Here is a 7,656-nt window from a genome sequence, read left to right as displayed (position 1 = left end):
CAGCCATTTTCTCGTGAGTGAGGAGCGGAGTCCACTCCTCTTGAGAATAACCTGCCTAACATGGAAGATAAAGACAACCCTAGTTGATACATGAGCTATTCGAGCATACAAAACAGGATATTTATTTGAAGGTTTAGAGTTTGGCACATACAAATTTACTTGGAACGGCAGGAAGATACCATATATAGGTAGGTATGTTGGACTCATATCGAATAACTTTGTGGTTTATGGGATTGGATGCACAAGACGTATTCCTGCTTAGTACAGGTGAAGGCTAGAAAAAGACTAGGAAGCGACCAGCTACAGAGCGACAACAGTCATGAACATCCATTAAAATTAATCGACACCGAATGCAAGCATGAGTAGGATATAATGCACCATGAACACAAATATCGTAGAGGCTATGTTGATTTTGATTCAACTACATGCGTGAACATGTGCCAAGTCAAGCCACTCGAATCATTCAAAAGAGGATACCACCCTATCATACCACATCACAACCATTTTAATAGCATGTTGGCACGCAAGGTAAACCATTATAAGCTCCTAGCTAATTAAGCATGGCATAAGCACTTATGATCTCTAGTTGTCATTGCAAACATGTTTATTCATAATAGGCTGAATCAGGAACGATGAACTAATCATATTTACAAAAACAAGAGAGGTCGAGTTCATACCAGCTTTTCTCATCTCAGTCAGTCCATCATATATCGTCATAATTGCCTTTCACTTGCACGACCGAACGATGTGGATAATAATAATAGTGCACGTGCATTGGACTAAGCTGGAATCTACAAGCATTCAATAAACAGGAGAAGACAAGGCAATATGGGATCTTTTGTCAGATCAACAATAATGCATATAAGAGCCACTTCAACAATTTAATCATGGTCTTCTCCTATCGACCCCCAAAGAAAAGAAAAGAAATAAAACTATTCACACGGGAAAAGCCCCCAACAAGCAAAATAAGAACAAGAAATCTTTTTTTGGGGTTTTCTTTTTAATTACTACTACAAGCATAGAAATTAAAGCTAGCTAAAAGCTACAACTATTTTTTTTGTTTTTCATAAGGTTTATTAAACACACAAGAAGAAAGCGTAAAAAGGAAATAAACTAGCATGGATATTACAATGAAAAAGTATGAGAACCGACATCTAGCAATGAGTGTGTCAACATGAGTGTAATGTCGGTGAGAAATACGTACTCCCCCAAGCTTAGGCTTTTGGCCTAAGTTGGTATAATGCCACGGATGGCCTGGCGGATATCCAAAATTGTAACTGGGGTCGTACTGTGATGCAGCAGTCATTGCATCATGAGCTGCAGCTTGGAGGCGAGCTATCTCAGCTCTCCTCTTATACTCTTCCGCCTCCTCTTTGGTTATAGAATATCTCCCTTTTGCCTGAAAGTCAAAGAAAGTAGAAGCAGGGAGAGCGACGCGATAGGTGCGTCGTCTGTCAAAGATTAGTCGGTACTGGAGGAACTGATCGTTCCTCTCAACAAACTGATGACGAACCATAGCCTCATAATCCAAATAAGCAGGATGCAACTCAATATCATCCTCATGTATGGTTATACCAAGAAAATTAGCTATGCGGGTTGCATAAATTCCACCAAAGAAATCTCCATTAAATCTATTAAGATGCAACCTACGTGCAACAGTGGCTCCCAAATTATAAGATTTATCTCCTAACACAGCACTCCTAAGAATAATGAGGTCAGGGACACACATGTGACATGCTTCATCTTTACCGTTAATGCATCTACCTATGAAGAGAGCAAAATAATGTATAACAGCAAAGTGAATGATCCCTATGGTAGCTTGTGCTATATCTCTAGATTCCCCCGCAGTTATACTATTAAGAAAATCTCTAAATTCAGATTTGCGAGGTTCACTAGTACTACCCCATTGTGGAAGTTTGCAAGCAGTGGTAAAGTCCTCTAAGTCCATAGTGTAAGAGTTTTCATAAAGATCAAACATGACAGTTTGAGAATTACGTGAAGATGAAAATTCAAACCTCCTCACAAAGAAACTAGTGAGATAGTGGTACTGACGGCATTTTTCTTCCTAGAAGCTCACAAGATCAGGGTTACACAAATATGCGTTAAAATCTTCCTTAATCCCCGCTCGATCCATGAAGTCCTCTGAAGGCCATTCACAAGGCTGCACTGGAGCGTCCCTTGGTAGCTCATCATCAGCATCATGCATTGCAAGCCTTGGTTCTTGTTTCCTTGAAGAACCACCTTGGTACATTTTCCTAAACATATTTCTTCCTCTGAAAAATTTCTGATATTTTTAGTAACTTCAAATAAAAGTGAACCAAGCTCAACAAAATTGATAGCAACAACTCCTACAAGTGCCTAGAGCCCATATCATGCATCAAAACTACTTGGAACCACATAAATTTGACATGCAAGCTCAAGAACAGGGTCACCTAAGCAGCAAAAACATGTAATGAATAAAGCACTAGAACAAAAACTAATTGGACCATTGGATGAGTCACATACCAAGGAACAATCCCCCAAGCAGTTTCGTGAGAGGTGCTTTGACCAAGGAGATCGAATATCACAGCAAAATGATCTAGAACTCGTGCTTGAGCTGGATAATGGTGTTTGTGGGAGGAAGAAGGAGTGTGTGGGTGCAGGAATAAGTGGAGGAGGGCCACCGTGGGCCAACGAGGCAGGGGGCGCGCCCAGGGGGTAGGGCGCGCCCTCCACCCTCGTGGCCAGGTGGATGCCCCCTGCTGTGTTCTCAGTGCCAAATATTCTCAAATATTCTAGAAAAAACAATATTTAAATTTCAGGGCATTTGGAGAACTCTTATTTTCGGGGTATTTTTATATTGCACGGATAATTCAGATAACAGACAGAAAATACTATTTTTATTTTATTTAATATAAATAACAGAAAGTAAAAAGAGGGTACAGAGAGCTGTGCTTTCTAACTTCATCCATCTCACGATCATCAAAAGGAATCCATTAACATGGTTGATCAAGTCTTGTTAACAAACTCATTCCGAATAACATGGAACCGGAGAATTTTCGAATAACACTAGGTTACCTCAACGGGAATACGCACATCCCCAACAATAATAATATCATATTTCTTCTTGATAGTAGGTAAAGGAAATTCAAAACCTCCAAAAATAATCGATGGAATTTTTCCAATAGAATTGATACTATGAGCTTGAGGTTGTTTCCTCGGAAAGTGTACCGTATGCTCATTATCATTAACATGAAAAGTGACATTGCCTTTGTTGCAATCAATAACAGCCCCTGCAGTATTCAAAAAGGGTCTTCCAAGAATAATGGACATACTATTGTCCTCGGGAATATCAAGAATAACAAAGTCTGTTAAAATAGTAACGTCTGCAACCACAACAGGCACATCCTCACAACTATCGACAGGTATAGTAGTTGATTTATCAACCATTTGCAAAAATATTTCAATAGGTGTCAACTTATTCAAATCAAGTCTACGATATAAAGAGAAAGGCATAACACTAACACCAGCTCCAAGATCACATAAAGCAGTTTTAACATAGTTTCTTTTAATGGAGCATGGTATAGTGGGTACTCCTGGATCTCCAAGTTTCTTTGGTATTCCACCTTTAAAATTATAATTAGCAAGCATGGTGGAAATTTCAGCTTCCGGTATCTTTCTTTTATTAGTAACAATTTCTTTCATGTACTTAACATAAGGATTCATTTTAAGCATATCAGTTAATTGCATACGCAAAAAGATAGGTCTAATCATTTCAACAAAGAGCTCAAAATCCTCAACATCCTTTTTCTTGGATGGTTTGTGAGGAAAAGGCATGGGTTTCTGAACCCATGGTTCTCTTTCTTTACCATGTTTCCTAGCAACAAAGTCTCTCTTATCATAATGTTGATTCTTTGATTGTGGGTTATCAAGATCAACAGCAGGTTCAATTTCTATATCATTATCATTGCCAGGCTGAGCATCAACATGAACATTATCATTAACATTATCACTAGTTTCAGGTTCATTACCAGATTGTGTTTCAGCATCAGAAATAGAAATATCATTTGGATTCTCAGGTGTTTCAGCAATAGGTTCACTAGAAGCATGCAAAGTCCTATCATTTTTCTTTTTCTTCCTTTTAGAAGGACTAGGTGCATCTATATTATTTCTCTGAGAATCTTGCTCAATTCTCTTAGGGTGGCCTTCAGGACACAAAGGTTCCTGAGTCATTTTACCAGTTCTAGTAGCCACTCTAACAACATAATCATTATTCTTACTATTCAATTGACTGAGAAAATCATTTTGAGCTTTAAGTACTTGTTCTACTTGAGTGGTAACCATAGAAGCATGTTTACTAATAAGTTTAAGTTCACCTTTGACATTAGCCATATAATCATCCAAGTGTTCAAGCAGATCAGCACTGCATTTTAATTCTCTACCAAAATAAGCATTAAAGTCTTCTTGCTTAGCCATAAATTTATCAAACTCATCTAAGCATGGGCTAGCAAACTTAGTGAATGGAATTTCAGCTTTATCATATCTATAGAGAGAATTTACCTTTACTACATGTGTCGGGTTATCAAGACCATGTATTTCTTCAATAGGAGATGGATTAAAATTATGCATTTCTTCGATAGGCAGTAAATTAAGACTATGTATTTCTTCAATAGGAGGTAAATTCTTAACATCTTCAGCTTTAATACCCTTTTCTTTCACGGATTTCTTTGCCTCTTGCATATCTTCAGGACTGAGAAATAGAATACCTCTCTTCTTCGGAGTTGGTTTAGGAATAGGCTCAGGAGTTGGCTCAGGAAGTGTCCAATTATTTTCATTAGTAAACATATTATTCAATAGAATTTCAGCTTCATCCGCTGCTCTTTCCCTGAAAACAGAACCAACACAACTATCCAGGTAATCTCTAGAAGCATCGGTTAGTCCATTATAAAAGATATCAAGTATTTCATTTTTCTTAAGAGGATGATCAGGCAAAGCATTAAGTAATTGGAGAAGCCTCCCCCAAGCTTGTGGGAGACTCTCTTCTTCAATTTGCACAAAATTATATATATCCCTTAAAGCAGCTTGTTTCTTATGAGTAGGGAAATATTCAGCAGAGAAGTAATAAATCATATCCTGGGGACTACACACACAACCAGGACCAAGATAATTAAACCATATCTTAGCATCACCCTTTAATGAGAACGGAAATATTTTAAGGATATAAAAGTAGCGAGTTCTCTCATCATTAGTGAACAGGGTGGCTATATCATTTAATTTAGTAAGATGTGCCACAATAGTTTTAGATTCATAGCCATAAAAAGGATCAGATTCAACCAAAGTAATTATATCAGGATCAACAGATAATTCATAATCCTTATCAGTAACACAGATAGGTGAAGTAGCAAAAGCAGGGTCAGGTTTCGTTCTAGCATTAAGGGATCGCTGCTTCCATTTAGCTAATAACCTCTTTAGATCATATCTATCATTGCAAGCTAAAATAGCTCTAGTAGATTCTTCATCCAGAACATAACCCTCAGGAACAACAGGCAATTCTTATTTATTAGGGGGAGAGTCTTCATCATCACTTTCATCAATATTATCAGTTTCAATAATTTCATTCTCTCTAACCCTAGCAAGTTGTTCATCAAGAAATTCATCAAGTGGCATAGTAGTATCAAGCATAGAAGTAGTTTCATCATAAGTATCATGCATAGCATAAGTGACATCATCAATAACATGCGACATATCAGAATGAATAGCAGAAGCAGGTTTATGTGTCGCAAGCTTACTCAAAACAGAAGGTGAATCAAGTGCAGAGCTAGATGGTAGTTCCTTACCTCCCCTCGTAGTTGAGGGATAAATCTTGGTTCTTGGATCTTTCAAGTTCTTCATAATGATAAGCAGATATAAAACCCAAGTGACTCAAAGAATAGAGCTATGCTCCCTGGCAACGGCGCCAGAAAATAGTCTTGATAACCCACAAGTATAGGGGATCGCAACAGTTTTTGAGGGTAGAGTATTCAACCCAAATTTATTGATTAGACACAAGGGGAGCCAAAGAATATTCTCAAGTATTAGCAGCTGAGTTGTCAATTCAACCACACTTGGAAACTTAATATCTGCAGCAACTGTTTAGTAGCAAAGTAATACGATGGTAGTGGTAATGGTAGCAAAAGTAATGTTTTTGGTATTTTTAGTGATTGTAACAATAGCAACGGGAAAGTAAATAAGCGAAGAACAATATATGGAAAGCTTATAGGCAATGGATCGGTGATAGAGAATTATGCCGGATGCGGTTCATCATGTAACAATCATAACCTAGGGTGACACAGAACTAGCTCCAATTCATCAATGTAATGCAGGCATGTATTCTGAATATAGTCATATGTGCTTATGGAAAAGAACTTGCATGACATCTTTTGTCCTACCCTCCCATGGCTGCGGGGTCCTAGCGGACACTAAGGGATATTAAGGTCTCCTTTTAATAGAGTACCAGACCAAAGCATTAACACATAGTGAATACATGAACTCCTCAAACCACGGTCATCACCGGGAGTGGTCCCGATTATTGTCACTTCGGGGTTGCCGGATCATAACACATAGTAGGTGACTATATACTTGCAAGATAGGTGTCGGTGTCAAAACCGACGGATCTCGGGTAGGGGGTCCCGAACTGTGCGTCTAGGCCGGATGGTAACAGGAGACAAGGGACACAATGTTTTACCCAGGTTCGGGCCCTCTTGATGGAGGTAAAACCCTATGTCCCGCTTGATTAATATTGATGATATGGGTAGTACAAGAGTAGATCTACGACGAGATCAAGGAGGCTAAACCCTAAAAGCTAGCCTATGGTATGATTGTTGTATGATGAAGTTGTCCTACGGACTAAAACCCTTCGGTTTATATAGACACCGGAGAGGGTTTAGGGTTACACAAAGTCGGTTACAATGGTAGGAGATCTTGAATATCCGCATCGCCAAGCTTGCCTTCCACGCTAAGGAAAGTCCCATCCGGACACGGGACGGAGTCTTCAATCTTGTATCTTCATAGTCCTAGAGTTCGGCTGAAGGTATAGTCCGGCTACCCGAACACCCCCTAATCTAGGACTCCCTCAGTAGCCCCCAAACCAGGCTTCAATGACGACGAGTCCGGCGCGCAGATTGTCTTCGGCATTGCAAGGCGGGTTCTTCTCCAAATTCCATCTACCTGCTGAATAATGTCCGATTTTCATAATGTAGTGCACCTTGGCTTCCACGCCCAATAATGGCTGTCTTCCACGTGTCAAAGGATGTGAAAAGTCGGGGTGTTTTTACATTCACACCCCTAGCCGCATAAACGAGCCACCTATTTAATGGGATGGGGCTTCAGATCCAAACCACACCTTCTCCTCTCCGCGAGTAATCATCAGAGCGCCTCCAGCAAAGGTTCATTCCAACATGGCCAGCCGTCGCAGCTCCTCCTCTAGCCCTTCCAGTCCTAAACCTGGAGACTGGGAGAGGTGCTCCATCCTGCACAACGAGCTAGTGTCGCTTCAGGCCAAGGGATTTCTCCCTCAGGCCTATATGGTCCCGATCCGAGCCAGACTCGCCAGCTATAATGGCGGAGAGCAAGCGGAGAGCACTCCCAGTCCCTCCAAAGGAGAACGGGTGTGCCTCGTCCCTTATCTAGTAAGAGGAC

This window comes from Triticum aestivum, chromosome 4A, assembly GCF_018294505.1.
Source record: "Triticum aestivum cultivar Chinese Spring chromosome 4A, IWGSC CS RefSeq v2.1, whole genome shotgun sequence".
NCBI classification, from domain to species: domain Eukaryota; kingdom Viridiplantae; phylum Streptophyta; class Magnoliopsida; order Poales; family Poaceae; genus Triticum; species Triticum aestivum.
Note: the sequence above shows the minus strand (reverse complement) of the source record.